The sequence below is a fragment of the Pongo pygmaeus genome, chromosome 8 (assembly GCF_028885625.2).
Source record: "Pongo pygmaeus isolate AG05252 chromosome 8, NHGRI_mPonPyg2-v2.0_pri, whole genome shotgun sequence".
NCBI classification, from domain to species: Eukaryota; Metazoa; Chordata; class Mammalia; order Primates; family Hominidae; genus Pongo; species Pongo pygmaeus.
In genome coordinates this window covers 69,629,626-69,648,719 of record NC_072381.2, presented here as the reverse complement: position 1 = coordinate 69,648,719, position 19,094 = coordinate 69,629,626, and positions in this window count along the sequence as shown.

Here is a 19,094-nt window from a genome sequence, read left to right as displayed (position 1 = left end):
GTGAGAAATAAACTCATAAACAATCACTGCACAAATATAAAATGTTTATGATAGATGTTTGTGAGAAGGCTATGGGAGTACAGAAGAGGGAATGACTAACTCATTTCGGGAATTGGGAAAGGCTGATTGGAGGTAATGTTTGACCTGAGCTTGGACGAATGAGTAACACTTTGCCAGAAAGTGGAAAAGGGAAGGACATTTAGGAAGAGGAAAGGAGTTATGAAATATCCAAAAAGTTTGTCAAAAAATGACAAGTGGTTTAATTTTCTTTGTAAGTAGAGTACCACATTGCAGGTGGTAGCAAGGAATGAGACTGGAAAGGGCATGCAGGATTCAGATTTTGAAGGGGGGTCACGTAGGAAGATTTTGGAATTTATTCTAGTAAATAGTAAGAAACACTTCAAATAATTTTAAGCAGAAGTGAAAAAAATGAGAACTATGTTTTAGAAAGAAAATTCTGGGAGATGGAGGGGGTAAAGCAGTGGAAATGGACAAAGATTTAAAACAGGAAAGTAGTAGGTTTTTGTTGCAAATGTGTAGGGGAGAAATGATAAGAGCCTAAACTAAAGAAATGACAGTGGGAATGGAGAAATGGAGAGATGGGGCAGGGGGAGTGAATTTTTTTTTTTTTTGGAGACAGTCTCCCTCTGTCCCCAGGCTAGAGTACAGTGGAGCAATCTTGGCCCACTGCAACCTCCACCTCCTGGGTTCAAGTGATTCTCCTGCCTCAGCCTCCTGAGTAGCTGGGATTACAGGCATGCACCACCATGCCCAGCTAATTTTTGTATTTTTAGTAGAGACAGGGTTTCACCATTTTGGCCGGGATGGTCTCAAACTCCTTATCTCAGGTGATCCTCCCGCCTCAGCCTCCCAAACTACTGGGATTACAGGTGTGAGCCAGTGCGCCTGGCCTTTTTTTTTTTTAAGACAGAATCTCACCCTTGTCACCCAGGTTGGAGTGCAATGGCGTGATCTCGGCTCACTGCAAACTCCAGTTCCCAGGTTCAAGCGATTCTCCTGCCTCAGCCTGTCGAGTAGCTGGGATTACAGACACACGCCACCATGCCCGGCTAAGTTTTGTATTTTTAGTAGAGACAGGGTTTCACCATGTTGGCCAATCTGGTCTCAAACTCCTGACCTTAGGTGATTTGCCCGTCTCGGCCTCCCAAAGTGCTGGGATTACAGGTGTGAGCCACCGCGCCTGGCCAAGGGGTAGTGAATTTCATTGATATTTAGGAGGTGGAATAAAACAGTTTCTGACACTTTATTAGATATGAATAAATATGGAAAGGGAGGAGACGAAGTTATGCAAATAGATGGATGGAAGAGTAGTCAACTTGGTGAAAGAGAGATAGAGCAATTGAAATCTGTCTTGCCAAAGGAGAAGCACAAGAAGCAAGATGATAATGCTGCAGAAGCCAAAACGTTTCAGTAATTAGAGATATTAGGTGCATCTGAAGCTGTGGAGTGAGCCGAAAACAGGTGAGTAGGTTAATAGTTTATATGTACAAAAACTGTCAGAACCACAGATTCCCTCTACCCTGCTGGCTGAGTCTCTCCTACTCAAGCTAGGCAAGGTAGAGGGCAAGGATGAGGCTTAAAACGTCAAAAGGGCATTAACTGAAAGTTTCCTCAATCCTGAAACTGACCCTTGCTATAGGATTGGATTTTTTCCCCCTGAATTTCATGTTGAAATTTGATCCAAATGTCGGAGACAGGGACTAATGGTAGGTGTTTGGGTCATGGGGCATGATCCCTCGTGAATGGCTTGGTGTTGTCCTTGCAGCAATGAGCGAGTTCTTGCTCTTTTGGTTCCCATGAGAGTTTTTTTTTGTTGTTGTTGTTTTCCTTTGTTTTCTGAGACAGAGTTTTACTCTGTTGCCCAGACTGGGGTGCAGTGGTGCGATCTTGGCTCACTGCAACCTCCGCCTCCTGGGTTCAAGGGATTCTTGTGCCTCAGCCTCCCCAGTAGCTGGGACTACAGGCACGCACCACCATGCCTGGCTAATTGTTGGATTTTTAGTAGAGACAGGGTTTCACTATGTTGGCCAGGCTGGTCTTGAACTCCTGGCCTCAAGAGATCTGCCCACCTTGGCCTCCCAAAGTGCTGGGATTACAAGCGTGAGCCACCCCACACGGCCGTTCCCATTAGAGTTGATAGTTAAAATAGCCTGGCATCCCCTAACCCCCGACCCCCACCCCTGCCATTTCCTCTCTCACCATATGATCTCTGCACACACGGGCTCCTCTTTGCCTTCCTCCATGAGTGGGAGCAGCTTGAGGCCCTTATCAGAAGCAGATTTTGGTGCCATGCTCCTTGTACAGCCTACAGAACCATGAGCTAAAGATACCTCTTTTCTTTACAAATTACCCAGCCTCAGGTATTCTTTATAGCAACACAAAAGGAGTAAGACACCCTCATTGATGGTTTCTTATTTAGCTCCTAGAATGATGGCAGCCAATCAAATGGGCCCCAGGCAGAAGCCTGTCACCAGCTTCTCCCTTTATAGGAATTCCCACCAGGTAACAAGCCTCACCCATACACAATAAACTTGGATTCAGGTTTTTCAGCCCTTACTCGTAACTATGAAAGGACAATAAAGAGTCAACAGAAAAGGCTGGACACCGTGGCTCACGCCTGTAATCCCAGCACTTTGGGAGGCCAAAGTGGGTGGATCACCTGAGGTCAGGAGTTCAAGACCAGCCTGACCAACATGTTGAAATTCTGTCTCTATTAAATACAAAAAATTAGCCAGCCGTGGTGGCGCATGCCTGTAATTAATTCCAGCTACTTGGGAGGCTGAGGAAGGAGAATTGCTGGAACCCGGAGGTGGAGGTTGTAGTGAGCCGAGATCATGCCATTGCATTCCAGCCTGGGCAGCAAGAGTGAAACTCTGTTTAAAAAAAAAAATTTTTTTTTAGAGACAAGGTCTTGCTCTCTCACCTAGGCTAGGGTGCAGTGGCAAGATTGTAGCTCACTGCAGCCTTGGACTTCTGGGCTCAAGCAATCCTCCTGCCTCAGCCTCCCAAGTAGCTAGGACTATTTGTACATGTAGTCTTTTCTCTAAAGACACTAATTTTTAAAGGGTGTGAAGCTGGGCATGGTGGCCACATGTGCAAGCTACATTACAGGTTCAAGCTACCATGTCCAGCTTCACACCCTTTAAAAATTTGTGTCTTTAGAGAAAAGAAGTTATTTCATTCATGAACTAGAAATAAGATCATTTTTTAAAAGAACATATAAAGAATAATAACTCTGGTAAATTAAACATGATAAAATTAAAGATTTAAGGGAATTTCCTAAAAGGTAACACAGATAAGATAAGAAAATTAAAGTACCAATACAGAAGGCCTAACATATGACTGTGAGAGAACAGAAAAAATGGAGTGGAAGAAATTATCGAATAAGATAACAAAATAATCAAAACTATCAATCAAACGTAACAGAATAATGTCATTTCAGACTACAAGGACTCAAAAAATTTATCTCCTAAATACCCTTTCTCAGACGTCTACTGGAGGGTATATTCCACCCAAATGAAAAACTAAACCGAAAAAGAAGAAAAGAGATCCAGGAAACAGGAAATCTAATACAGAAGGTAGGTAAAGAGAATCTCAAGGAAAATTGTGAAGGCAAATCTCAGAATGACAGTTGGCAGGGCTGGAGAGAAAATCACATCCAAATTGGAGCAGTGCAGAGGGCTCCAGAAGAAATGCCTCCAGGAGGGAAAATTTTAAAAACTGATACAGTGACCATATAGAAAGGCGGTGAAAATGGCACTTTACCTCCACGGTCTTTCCCCAAAAAACAAAGAACCCCAATCTATCATCAGAAGAATATCAGACAAATTTCAATTGAGGGATATTGTACAAAATGCCCAACTCGTACTCTTCAAAATATCAACATATAGGGAAGTCTGAGGAAGTCTTACAGCAAAGAGGAAACTAAGAAGACGTAGCTACTAAATAGAATGTGGTACTAAGTTGGGAACATAATAGATTTTCATAAATTATGTGTGCCTTGTTGGAAATGTCAACTGTCTTTATGTCTGCTTGTAAAAGTTTCAAAATATGTTTTCCCTCAAAAAGGCAACATTACTTCACTTGCTTGAATATTATGATAGGAATGCTTACTGATATTACTTGATAGTCATATATAGCCTAGGAACTTTAACATATATATAACTATAGCAGTATTAATAATGATAGTTGTACTTCTTTAAAACATTAAATTTGAGGAAACTTTAAAAAAAAAAAAAAGAATGTGGATGAGGATATTGGAATAAGAAAAGAATAGGGCCAGGCGAGGTGGCTCATGCCTGCAATCCCAGCACTTTGAGAGGCCGAGATGAGTGGATCACCTGAGGTCAGGAGTTTGAGACCAGTCTGACCAACATGGTGAAACCCCATTTCTACTAAAAATACAAAAGCTGTACGTGCTTGGTGGCAACGCCTGTGTCCCAGCTACTCAGGAGGCTGAAGCAGGAGAATTGCTTGAACCTGGGAGGTGGAGGTTACAGTGAGCCAAGATCGTGACACTGCACTCCAGCCTAGGTGCTGGGCGACAGAGTGAGATTCTGTCTCAAAAAAAAAAAAAAAAGAAGAAGAGTAGGTAAAAACTAAGAAAATCTGAATAAAGTATGAACTTTTGTGAATAATAACATACCAATATTGGTTCATTAATTACAACAAATGTATCATACCAGTGCAAGATGTTAATAATAGAAGAAACTGGGCATGGTGTATATGAGAACTCTACTATTTTCACAATTTTTCTGTAAATCTAAAACTGTTTTAAGTTATAGCGTGTGTGTGTGTGTGTGTGTGTGTGTGTGTGTGTGTGTGTTTTAAAAAGAGCTGGCTGGGCATGGTGGCTCACTCCTGTAATCCCAGCACTTTGGGAGGCCAAGGTGGGTGGATCACCTGAGGTCAGGAGTTCGGGACGAGCCTGGCTAACATGGTGAAACCCCGTCTCTACTAAAAATACAAAAATTAGCCGGACCCAGTGGTGCACGCCTGTAATTCCAGCTACTTGGGAGGCTGAGGCAGGAGAATCGTTTGAACCTGGGAGGCGGAGGTTGCAGTGAGCTGAGATTGTGCCACTGCACTCCAGCCTGGGCGACAGAGTGAGACTCCATCTCAAAAAAAAAGAGCTAACTGGGGGTTGGGGTGGGGGAAGGCAATCATAAACTCCAGGAAAGCCAAGAAATTGTACAAAAAAGGGAATGCTTTCATAGTACACCTTATGGCTAAGCAATGAATAATATTTATATAATCCTAATGCTGTAAACACTAATTATTGACCTAATAAAACACTGTGCTACAATTAAATAGGCAGTTTAGAAGGACAAGTAAATGTGTGGATGAAACGATAGGATTTCTAATTCTTTATTTTCCGTAGAAGGAAGTCAGTAAATAATGTCTAAAATGGAAAACTAAAGAAATAACAGCATAAAGATATTCTTTAGAAACACAGATAGAGGTTAGCACCAATAGAAACAGTTTTTAAATGTTGAAAATGGCTGCCTCTGGGTAGCTGGTTGCAGGGATAGGTTTGGGAGAGGAGGAGCAGCGTTGCATATTTTTTATTATAATGTTTTAGCATTGGCCGGGCATGGTGGCTCATACCTGTAATCCCAGCACTTTGGGAGGCCAAGGTGGGCGGATCACAAGGTCAAGAGTTCGAGACCAGCCTGACCAACATGGTGAAACTCCGTCTCTACTAAAAATACAAAAATTAGCCAGGCGTGGTGGCATGTGCCTGTAATCCCAGCTACTCAGGAGGCTGAAGCAGGAGAATCGCTCGAACCCGGGAGGCGGAGGTTGCAGTGAGCCAAGATCGCGCCACTGTACTCCAGCTTGGGCAACACGGTGAGACTCAGTCTCAAAAAAAAAAAAAAACTATTTAATGTATATCTTTAATAGAAATTACATTTTTAAAAAGATTGAAAATATTTAGACTGAAATGGGGAGGTAATTATATTTCCTTAACCCTAATAACGCATAAACTTAGGTAGTTCATACCATAAAAGGGGGCAAATAAGATGTTCTTAAAAAAAAAAATAATAATTGGCTGGGTGCGGTGCCCCTCTAATCCCAACACTTTGGGAGGCCAAGGCAGGCGGATCATCTGAGGTCAGGAGTTTGAGATCAGCCTGGCTAATACGGCGAAACCTTGTCTTTACTAAAAATACAAAAATTAGCCAGGTGTGGTGGTGGGTGGCTGTAATCCCAACTACTTGGGAGGCTGAGGCTGGAGAATTGCTTGAACCCAGGAGGCGGAGGTTGCAGTGAGCTGAGATCACGCCACTGGACTCCAGCCTGGGTGACAGAGTGAGACTCCGTCTAAAAATAAAAATAAGTAAAATAAAAAAAAAAATTAGGCCAGGCACAGTGTCTCATGCCTGTAATCCCAGCACTATGAGAGGCCGAGGTGGGCAGATCACTTGAGGTCAGGAGTTCGAGACCAGCCTGACCAAAATGGTGAAACTCCGTCTCTACTAAAAATTCAAAAATTAGCTAAGTGTGGTGGCAGACGCCTGTAATCCCAGCTACTTGGGAGGCTGAGGCAGGATAATCACTTGAACCTGGGAGGTGGAGGCTGCAGTGAGCTGAGATGGCACCATTGCCCTACAGCCTGGGTGACAGAGCGAGACTCCGTCTCAAAAAAATGAAAAAAAATTGTTAGCCGGGCGCAGTGGCTCATGCCTATAATCCCAGCACTTTGGGAGGCCATGGCGGGTGGATCACTTGAGCCCACAAGTTTGAGACCAGCCTGGGCAACATAGGGAGACCCTGTCTCTACAAAAATAATTAAAAATTAAGCTGGGCATTGTGGCGTGTGCCTGGGGTCCCAACTACTCAGGAGGCTGAGGCCGGAGGATCACTTGAGCCTGGGAGATCGAGACTGCAGTGTGCAGTGAGCAGTGATGGTGCCACTGCACTCCAGCCTGGGTGACAGGGTGAGACCATCTCAAAAATAAAAATAAATAGCCCTCTGAGAAACCACACAGGTAGCACATAATTAGGAATTAGATCAGAGACATGCAAAAACTCAAAATCCTTTTTTGTTTGTTTGTTTTTGTTTTGAGACAGAATCTCACTCTGTCACCCAGGCTGGAGTGCAGTGGCACCATCACTGCTCACTGCACACTGTAGCCTCCACCTCCTGGGCTCAAGTGATCCTCCAGCCTCAGCTTCCTAGTAGCTGGGACTACAGGTACTGCTACCACCCTCAGCTAATTTTTTTATTTTTTGTAGAGACAGGTAGGGGAGTGGGGTAGGGTCTCCCTATTTTTGCCTAGGCTGGCCTCGAACTCTTGGAGTCAAACAATCCTCCCACTTCAGCCTCCCACACTGCTGAGATTACAGGCATGAATCACTTCCCCTGGCCTAAAATCCTTAATGTACTGACTAAATGTACTCATATGGTTAAAGAAAGGTTCAATCAGAATGTGGATCACTCAGCTGCAGAAGTCTAGAAAATATGCTCTCAGAGACAGACACTGGTGGGTCCTATCTAAAGGGAAAAGGTGCCCTTTAGCGGGTAAATTCTCTGTTATGGAGATGATGCATAAACCTTTGAAATATTAAACAAACTTCTCTTTCCCTGATTCCATGCTCATCCAGCAACCTTGTCATTTAATTTGCCTTTGCATGTCAAACCTCCTACAAGAAGAGAAAGGACACAAATATAAGGACACAAGTGTCAGTCCTCTTGGCAGTTATATTTCTCATTGTAAAGTAAACAATCCAGCATTCATATTTTATAGATTAGTGTCTGTGAGCTAGGTTAATGTCAGTCAGCCCTCTGAGAGACTTGGCACCATTCTGTTGGTGACATATCAAGCCTCCAAGCCTGCAAGACTGAGGGCCAGATCTTAGCCTGTGAATTCACCCAAGTAGCACCCACCTGCAAGGTCAGTCAGCCAACTTTGATCTGGCAATACCCTGACCTCTATCTTCTTTGACCTTCCCCACCTACATATGAAGGAATATTTTAATAATGTGACATAAGACACACATATTATTGTCCTAGAACCACATGATCCTAGAGTTTTATTTTTTCAATTCTGGTATTTCACCAAGAGCGAGTAAGGCAATCCTACTCTGGGATTAAATTAGGTAGACGATAAAGACAAAAATCTTTTGGGTTCTCATGAATGCACTAATCTGACATGGTCTGCTGAGAATCAGCATCTACTTACACCCATGTAGATTGAGAGTTAGAATTGCATAAATAGCAGCCATGATCTTTTTTTGTTTTTATTTATTTCTTTCTTTATTTGTTGAGACAGGGTCTGGCTTTGTCATCCAGGCTAGAGTGCAGTGGCATGATCTCAGCACACTGCAACCTTCGCCTCCTGGTCTCAAGCCATTAGCCTCCCAAGTAACTGGGACTACAGGCACAAACCACCACACCCAGCTAATTTTTGTATTTTTTGTAGAGACAGGGTTTCACCATGTTGGCGAGGCTGGCCTCGAACTCCTGAGCTCAAGCAATCTGTCCCCTTAAGCCTCCCAAAGTGCTGGGATTACAGGTGTGAGCCACCTTGCCAGGCTGTGGCAATGATCTTAAAGGACAGCTCACGGTCTACCACATCTGGGCAGAATAATGCCACTAGTCTAGTCGCAATTTCTTCTAAAGCTCACTATCATAAAGGGAGGTAGTTTCATGACAGAGAGAGACATCAAATTTGCTGCCACCTCTTTGCATTCTTTATGGTCCAGGCCTTGCTATTAATATTAGAAGTGTAATATATGTACTACATGGCATTAGTAACACTTGGAAGCTCGTTAGAAATGCAGAATGTCAAGCCCCACCCCAGTCTTACTGAATTAGAATTTGTATTATAACAAGATCTCCAGGTCATTCAAGTTTACTGGAAAATTTGAGAAGCACTGATCCAGGGTGTGTTTTTCAAGTTGCAGTTGCAACCCATTAGTGGGTCATGAAATCATTCTAGTGGTTCTGCCACCAGCATTGTTTCAATGAAATAGATCAGAAAACAACAGAGTACATTGCATGTACAGGAGTAACAATTGTTTTGTGAAACTCTTGTTTTAATTATAAATATGTTTATATTTTGTGAGTCTTGATGTAAAATGTTGGTCCTGGTCAAAAAAGTTTGAAAGCCTCTAATTTCAGGTAGTGTTTCTCAAAATGTTGCCTACGTTGGAATTCCCAAAAGTATTTAAAAGTTTGGCCTATGGTGAGGAAGGAACAGGAATTTGTATTTTAAACTAATTCTCGGCCAGTGCAGTGGCTCATGCCTGTAATCCCAGCACTTTGGGGGGCCAAGGCAGGCAGATCACTTGAGGTCAGGAGTTTGAGACCAGCCTGGACAACATGATGAAACCCCGTCTCTACTAATAATACAAAAATTAGCTGGGTGCGGTGGTGCATGCCTGTAATCCCAGCTGCTTTGGAGGCTGAGGCACAAGAATTGCTTGGACCCAGGAGGTGGAGTTTGCAGTGAGCCAAGATCACACCAGTGCACTCCAGCCTGGGCAACAGAGTGAAACTATCTCAAAAAACGAACTAAACTGAACTAATTCTCCCAGGTAATTCTGATTTTGATGCATACTAAATTTGAGAACCACTAGTCTGGCAGTGACCTCAGACATTAGCATGCATTATAATCACCTGGAAGGCTTCTTAAAACACAGGTTGCTGGGCTTCGCCCCCATAATTTCTAATTCAGTTGGTCTGGGATAGGGCCCAAGGATTTCAGTTCTAACAAATGCTAGGTGATGCTGATGCTGCTGGTCTAGCAACCGCTGGTCTAGAGACATCAAATTACTACTGTGAAGGACTTAGAATTAGGATATTTGCTTCAAGCTGAATTATTTTTCCAATTTCTGTAAACCCATTCATCAAACACTCCCATTAATTTCTGTATACATTATCCCAGCATCATCATAGAGTGAATGAGCCTTAGTTGTTTCAAAGAGGAACTCTATTGAACATTTATCGATTTTCACTATTCTAAGAATCATGGGTCTGTCTAGCCACAGGATATGTACCTTTTGCCAGTTTCTATTTTCTCCAGAGTTTATCTTCTGCAACCATCAGATGGGCTCAGACAGGAATGTGATAAAAGTTCAGAATTTGTGAACCTTTAAATTTACAAATACTTTTAGATCAGGGCTACTCAAAGTGTGGTTTAGCTGGGCGCAGTGGCTCACGCCTGTAATCCCAGCACTCTGGGAGGGCGAGGCGGGCAGATCGCGAGGTCAGGAGTTCAAGACCAGTCTGACCAACACGGTGAAACCCCGTGTCTACGAAAAATACAAAAATTAGCTGGATGTGGTGGCGCGTGCCTGTAATCCCAGCTACTTAGGGAGCTGAGGCAAGAGAACTGCTGGAACTCAGGAGGCGAAGTTTCCAGTGAGCCGAAATCACACCACTGTACTCCAGCTTGGGTGACAGAGTGAGATTCTGTCTAAAAAAACAAAAAACAAAAAACAAAGTGTGGTCTTGGGGCTGGGCATTGTGGCTCACACCTGTAATCCTAGCACTTTGGGAGGCCAAGGAGGGTGGATCACCTAGGTCAGGAATTCGAGACCAGCCTGGCCAACATGGCAAAACCCCATCTCTACCAAACATACAAAAATTAGCCAGGTGTGGTGGCAGGCACCTATAATCCCAGCTACTCGAGAGGCTGAGGCAGGAGAATCACTTGAACCCGGGGGGCGGAGGTTTCAGTGAGCCAAGACTGCGCCACTTCACTCCAGCCTGAGTGAAAGAGGGAAACTCAGTCTAAAAAAAAAAAAAGCCAGGCGCAGTGGCTCATGCCTGTAATCCCAGCACTTTGGGAGGCCAAGGAGGGCAGATCATGAGGTCAGGAGTTCCAGATCAGCCTGGCCAACATGGTGAAACCCTGTCTCTACCAAAAATACAAAAATTAGCCAGGCGTGGTGGCACATGCCTGTAATCCCAGCTACTTGTGAGGCTGAGGCAGGAGAATTGCTTGAACCCAGGAGGCAGAGGTTGCAGTGAGCCAAGATAGTGCCACTGCACTCCAGCCTGGCTGACAGAGCTCTGTCTCGAAAAAAAAAAAAAAAAATGTGGTCTTGGCTTGATCATGGCTCACTATAGCCTCAACTTCCCAAGCTCAAGTGATCCTCCCACCTCAGCCTCCCGAATAGCTAGGACTACAAATGTGCACCACCATGCCCAGCTAATTTGTTATTTTTAGTAGAGATGCAGGGAGTCTCACTACGTTGTCCAGGCTGGTCTTAAACTCCTGGGCTCAAGCAATCCACCCTCCTCAGCTTCCCAAAGTGCTGGGATTACAGGCATGACCCACCACACCAAAGCCATCTTATGCACACTTTGTGGTGTTCTTGTGCATAAGATGGTTCTTATGCACCACAAAGTGTGAGAAACTCTGCACCAGATCTCTTCCTATTGCTAGAGGCCTCTGTTAAGCTGTAACATCACTGCATCACCACACTGCAACTACAACTAGGAAACCAGGCAGCAATGTCGACCTTGGGGATATGACCATGGATTTTCTGACATCATGGCCACTACAGGGTATGCAGCCCATAACTATGTGTAAAAAAATTATCCATATTTGTTAGAAATGCCTGTGTACATATACTTCTGGAGGTTACCAGAGCAAATTATATACCTGCGTATTTATATCTCCTAAAGCTTATTACCAAAACTTCTTTTCCTCTTTTCTGATTCAGTGATTTTTTTTAACCTTTCACTATATGCATGGAAATTAAATATCATTGAAATATGTTCAACCCAAGGTTATGGTTATGGGTGGTGAATTTTTTTTTTTTTAATAGAAGGATTTTCACGCTTGTTGTCCAGGCTAGAGTGCAATGGCGCAATCTCGGCTCACTAAAACCTCTGCCTTCCGGGTTCAAGCGATTCTCCTGCCTCAGCCTCCCGAGTAGCTTAGATTACAGGCATGTGCCACCACACCCAGCTAATTTTGTATTTTTAGTAGAGATGGGGTTTCTCCAAGTTGGTCAGGCTGGTCTCAAACTCCCAACCTCAGGTGATCCGCCCGCCTCGGCCTCCCAAAGTGCTGGGATTACAAGCGTGAGCCACCTCACCCGGCCTCCCAGGACTCTTATAAGGGCTCCAATCCCATTCATGAGGGCTCTATCCTCATAACTTCATCTATCTTAATTACCTCCCAAATGCACCACCTCCTAATACCATCACAATGGGAAGATATAGTGGTAACATGAGAATTTGGGGAGGACACAAACATTTAGACCATAAGCATCCCTAGACCTAGAATTACAGTAAGTCCTTACTTATCATCAACAGGTGCTTGAAAACTTCAACATACAATGAAACCAATTTTACCATAAGCTAATTGATGTCACAAAAATGTCAACCAAACTTATAAAGACTAAAACACTTCTAATGCTAAACATTGAAATAAATGTGAGCTACACATACATTTAAGAAAGATTGATAAAAACAAGTAAGTTTTGTTTTTTTTGTTTTGTTTTGTTTTTTTGAGACAAGGTCTTGCTCTGTTGCCCAGGCGGGAGTGCAGTGGTGTGATCTCAGCTCACTACAGCCTCAACCACCCAGGCCCAAGTGATCCTCCTGCCTCAGCCTCCCAAGTAGCTGGGACCACAGGTGCATGCCACCACACTTACCCAAGTAAGATAATTATTTACCCAATTATAGTGGCCAGAATCTATCTGGGCAGCTCTGCTGCAAGGCAGGAACTAGCCCTGGACAATATGCCATTCCATCAGGGTGCACTCACACACACACACCCACAATCAGACTGAGCCGATGTAGACACACCACTGAACCTAATGTGCACATCTTTGGGACATGGGAAGAAACTGAAATACCTGGAAAAAACCCATGCAGACATGCGGAGAATGTGCAAACTCCACGCAGTCAGTGGCCCTGGCTGGGAATCAATTTTTTTTTCTCCTCATTCTAAGGAAACAACACTGAACAAAATGACATTATTTGAGAACCTGCTATACTTTATTCTCTTCATGTTGATTCTCCTTTGAATGTATTTTTTCTTTTTGTGAGCAAACTCACTCTTCATTATAAACACAATTATGTGGTGATAGCAATATAAAAATTCTTGGTTGCAAGGAGCTTTATGCTATGGAAATGGCTTGCTCTCTTGGAATCTGTTAGCTTCGAATCTGTTCTTAACAGAAAGATTATTCTCTCTTCCTATCCTCCTGCTGTTTTCCTTCTGTTGTTGATTTTACTTCAAAATATTTCTCTTTTGTTCTCTGGTTTTAGGTGGATACACTACTGCATAAAAATGACTGTGGTACTTCTGAAGGTGAGGTGAGCCTGTGTTTGTTCTTAGCTTTAAATTTGTCAATAACGGCCAGGCGCAGTGGCTCACGCCTGTAATCCCAGCACTTTGGGAGGCCAAGGTGGGCGGATCATGAGGTCAGGAGATAGAGACCATCCTGGCTAACATGGCGAAACCTCATCTCTACTAAAAATACAAAAAATTAGCTGGGCATGGTGGCACGTGCCTGTAGTCCCAGCTACTTGGCAGGCTGACACAGGAGAATCACTTGAACCCGGGAGGCAGAGGTTGCAGTGAGCCGAGATTGTGCCACTGCACTCCAACCTGGGCGACAGAGCAAGACTTCGTCTCAAAAAAAAAAAAAAAAAAATTATCGATAGCTACTTCTATGCTATGGTAATGCCCAGCTCCCCAGGAGGATTTAATGGCCATAGGCTTGGAGTTCACCATTGAAGTAGGTTTTTGACCAGCTGCTAAGCTGCAACCTGAAGCGTAAAAAGGGGAGAAAATATCATGAACATGTTGGCCAGGCGTGGTGGCTCAGCACTTTGGGAGACCAAGGTGTGAGGATCGCTTGAGCCCAGGAATTTGAGACCAGCCCGGGCAATATAGCGAAACTCCATCTATACCAAAAGAGAAGAAGAAGAAAAAAAATCCCAGCTGCTCAGGAGGTTGAGGTGGGAGGATCGCTTGAGCCCAGGAGGTCAACGTTGCTGGGAGTCATGATCACGTCAATGCACTCCATTGCCTGAGTAGCAGAGCGAGACCCAGTCTCATTAAAAAAAAAAAAAAAAAGAAGAGGAAAGTGTCTGCTTACATTCAAGCAATCTTCTGTTCTGCCTTTACCTACAAAGTAACTTGATATGGGAATTTTATAGTAGCTAAAGATCAAACTATACTGTTAGCCTTCCTGGGCGAGATTTAGTATATCGGAAGTAACAGAACTTGACAAAATACTCAAAGACGTCTGAAGATTCTTAAATTTGGATAACTCCTAATTAAAGTTGGTAGTTTCTTTTAATCTCTTCTTATGTGAGACTTAATGAATTATAGGTGTTTACATTCTTGCATTCAATATATGAGAAATTGAAAATTACTGTGACAGATGAATACTTACTATGTGATTCATTAATAGCACAACAGGTCAGGAATGTTGATGTTTGCCTAACACAACAACTCAAACTTCAACACAATTTTTTACAGAAAGAGGGAAAATTGGTGTATATTTTTTGCAGCTATTTTTTTAAAAATTGAACTTTACTTGAAAATCTCCAGTTGACTAATTTATATGTGCTACCTTATTAATGCTGTAATACTTGAATGAATGTATGAATTATATGTCTGTATCCTTATTACTTAGCATAATACTTGCCCTCATTAAATGCTTGTTTAATGAATGAGTGATTGAATGAATGGATTAGAAAGAAAAGAGGGAGAAAGAAAAATAATGAAAGGAGAGAAGATGGATGAATGAATATAGAATTATTTACCTTTTAAAAGTAGGCGGCCGGGCGCGGTGGCTCATGCCTGTAATCCCAGAACTTTGGGAGGCCGAGGCGGGTGGATCACAAGGTCAGGAGACTGAGACCATCCTGGCTAACACGGTGAAACCCCGTCTCTACTAAAAATACAAAAAATTAGCCGGGCGTGGTGGCGGGCGCCTGTAGTCCCAGCTACTCGGGAGGCTAAGGCAGGAGAATCACTTGAACCCGGGAGGCAGAGGTTGCAGTGAGCCGAGATCCCACCACTGCACTCCAGCCTGGATGACAGAGTGAGACTCTGTCTCAAAAAAATTAATAAATAATAAAATAAAAGTATATACATTGTAAGAGTTAAAGTGATCTGCTGATGACAATCAGGCCAGCAATGGAATGATTATCCCAAGTATAATCTGGGATGGGCAGTAATCAAAAAACAGGCTGGGTGCAGGGGCTCATACCTGTAATCCCAGTACTTTGGGAGGCCAAGGTGGGCGGATCGCTTGAGGGCAGGAGTTCAAGACCAGCCTGGCCAACATGGCGAAACCCTGTCTTTACTAAAAATATAAAAGTTAACTTGGCATGGTGGTGTGCGCCTGTAGTCCCAGCTACTAGGGAGGCTGAGGCAAGAGAATCACTTGAACCGGGGAGGCAGAGGTTGCAGTGAGCCGAGATTGTGCCACTGCACTCCAGCCTGGGCAATAGGGCAAGACTCTGCCTCAAAAAAAAAAAAAAAAAAAGCAAACAAGCAAAATATCCCTATCCTCGTGGCTCATACATATTCAGACATCAGAAACAACTCTAAAAAGTGAGCCTGGAATTGTTCTCTGTCTAGAAATTTTATTGCAGTAGTAGAGATAAAAGAAAATGCACTTTGGCCTTCATGTAATTATTTTTTCCACTTGTCTGTGAACACCATGGTAAGAGCCTATTCTTGAAAGAAACCAAGGTGTGTCTAGACTCAAAATGTCTACCATTTTCTCTCTTCTATTGGGTCTGTCTTATTCTTTAGGCAGTTCTCAACCATAGCTGCAAATTAAAATCACCTACACTGCTCTTCTTCTTTTCTTTTCTTTTCTTTTTTTTTTTTTGAGATGGAGTCTCACTCTGTCGCCCTGGCTGGAGCGTAATGGCACGATCTTGGCTCACTGCAACCTCCACCTCCCAGGTTCAAGCGATTCTCCTGCCTCAGGCTCCTGAGTAGTTGGGATTACAGGTGTGCACCACCACCCCTGTCTAATTTTTTGTATTTTTAGTAGAGACGGGATCACCGTGTTGGTCAGGCTGGTCTTGAACTCCTAACCTCCACCCACCTTGGCTTTCCAAAGTGCTGGGATTACAGGCATGAGTCACCACACCAGGCCCACACTGCTCTTTTTAAAGGATATCAATGTCTAGTCCCCACCCTTCAACCCCATCCCAGTAGTTTATTTATTTTTTTGTTTGTTTTGAGACAGAGTATCGCTCTGTTGCCCAGGCTGGAGTGCAGTGGCGCGATCTTGGCTTACTGCAGCCTCCGCCTCCTGGGTTCAAGTGATTCCCCTGTCTCGGTCTCCAGAGTAGCTGAGATTACAGGCATGCACCACCACATCCAGCTAATTTTTTGTATTTTTAGTAGAGTTGGGGTTTCTCCATTTTGGCCAGGCTGGTCTCGAACTCCTGACCTCAGGTGATCCACCCACCTCCCCCTCCCAAAATGTTGGGATTACAGGCGTGAGCCACCTCGCCTGGCCCCACCCCCATTCCAGTAGTTTTTAAAAGATGATTCTTATGTGTAGCTGAAGTTGAGATTCACCATGGTAGGGAATTACAATTGCTATGTTCTTAACAGGTTTTTGTTTTTTTTTGAGACGGAATTCTTGCTCTGTCGCCAGGCTGTAGTGCAGTGGCACGATCTCAGCTCACTGCAACCTCCACCTCCCTGGTTCAAGCTATTCCCCAGCCTCAGCCTCCTAAGTAGCTGGGATTACAGGCACACACCACCACGCCTGGCTAATTATTTGTATTTTAGTAGAGACAGGGTTTCACTATGTTGGCCAAGATGGTCTCGATCTCCTGACCTTGTGATCCACCTGCCTCGGCCTCCCAAAGTGCTGGGATTACAGGCGTGTGCCACTGTGCCTGGCCGTTCTTAACAGTTTTTTTAAAAAAGCATAAAAGTACGTTAGCTAAAACTTGCTTTAGATTCTCCTTCCAAAGCTTTTTGAATTCAGTGTTAGGTGTTTGCTATGCCAAGAATAAACACTAACAAGAAACAAAATGAGTATCTTGTTCTGATCCATGTACCTTAACCTACTGGCCTGCAAAAAGAAGTTTGTTCTTTGCTGAGTCAACTGTAAAAAGAATTTTTGCTTGAAATTAAATATGCAGGCCGGGCGCATGGCTCATGCCTGTAATCCCAGCACTTTGGGAGGCTGAGGTGGGCAGATCATGAGGTCAGGAGATCGAGACCATCCTGGCTAACACGGTGAAACCCCGTCTCTACTAAAAATACAAAAAATTAGCCGGGCGCGGTGGCAGGCGCCTGTAGTCCCAGCTACTCGGGAGGCTGAGGCAGGAGAATGGCGTGAACCCGAAAGGCGGAGCTTGCAGTGAGCCGAGATAGCGCCACTGCAGTCCGGCTTGGGCGAAAGAGCGAGACTCCGTCTCAAAAAAAAAAAAAAAAAAAAAGAAATTAAATATGCAACCCAAGATTGGTTTGCCCAGTGTCACTGTAAGGGCAGGTTAAGTAACAAAGTTTAAAGCTCAAGGATGCTGCAGAACACCTTGGGATGTGTCTAGATAATGCAATTTTCCATTAATATCAAGGCACAAAAGCCAGCACTCCTCTCACTTGCCTGTAAATCTCATGACTTAGCTTAGTTCCTTTCAAGAATAGGATCTTATTATGGTGTTCACAGACAAGTGAAAAAATAATTACATGAAAGCCAAAGTGCATTTTCTTTAATCTCAACCACTGCAATAAAATTTCCAGCCAGAGGACAATTCCAGACTCATTTTTCAGAGTTGTTGCTGATGTCTGAACATGTATGATCCATGAGAGTAGGGATATTTTGCTTGTTTGCTTTTTGTTTACTTCCTATCCCAGTAGTATATAGGCTACTGGGCACATAGTAGATACTTGATGAATATTTATTGAATAAATATTGTGGTTTTGATATTGAATAGTGCCTTCCACTTCCCAAACACTGAAAAACCCAGTGTGAAATTCCTTTTTAAATTTATTATTAATATGAGAGTCTATAATAAATATTGTAATATATATCTATTATTTCAGTCTTTTCAGCAACCCTTCCTCTTTCCTTCAAGATGATAAAACTAGTCTGTCCTACTGGGAATGAACTCAGTGTGGACTCACTCCCTCTCCTCCCTTTCTGTAGGAGATATCTTGTGACCAAGACTTGTCCCATCAGAAAATTACATTCCCTAGCTACCCCCGCTCACTTCCCACCACATTGTTGGTTCCTGATGCAAGTCAGGCTGCCCTGTGACTTTTCTGCTACAGCTAATAAAGAAGATCATCTCCATCTGCTGGAGTTAATTGTGGGTATACTTTTGGAGTCTGGAGCTGGGGCAGCCATCTTTCCCACCTTGGGGTGAGAACCTGTATGTAGTAGCAAGCCAATCAGAAGCAAGAAGAATTGAAAGGTAGAGAGGGAAGGAGGGAGAGAAAGAGAGAGAGAGACTGTTTTCTCATCACCAAACAACTCATATTTATTCTTTTTTAAAAGTAGGAATATATTTTTTGTTTTGTCTATGAAAATAAAAAATGCTAATTGTTAAAATATCAAAATTTTTTGAAATGAAGAAAATTAAAGTTATTTTGAGTTCAACACCAAGACACTTTCTTTTCTTATTTTATTTTATATTTTTATTTTATTATTTTTTTTTGAGATGGAGTCTCGCTCTATCACCCAGGCTGGAGTGCAGTGGCACGATCTCGGCTCACCGCAACCTCCACCTCCCCAGTTTAAGCCATTCTCCTCCCTCAGCCACCCGAATAGCTGGGATTCTAGGCACACGCCACCACACCCGGTTCATTTTTGTATTTTGAATAGAGATGGGGTTTCACCATGTTGGCCAGGCTGGTCTTGAGCTCCTGACCTCGTGATTCACCCGCCTTGGCCTCCCAAAGTGCTGGGATTACAGACGTGAGCTACCGCATCCGGCCTTTTTTTTTTCTTATGTTCAACAAAACATATTTTTATAACCTCCTTTTATCAGTTTATGTATCATAAATATCTTTTCACATCAATGAAGATAGATTTATGTCTTTTTTTTTTGAGATGGAGTCTTGCTCTGTCGCCCAGGCTAGTGGTGCAATCTCAGCTTACTGCAA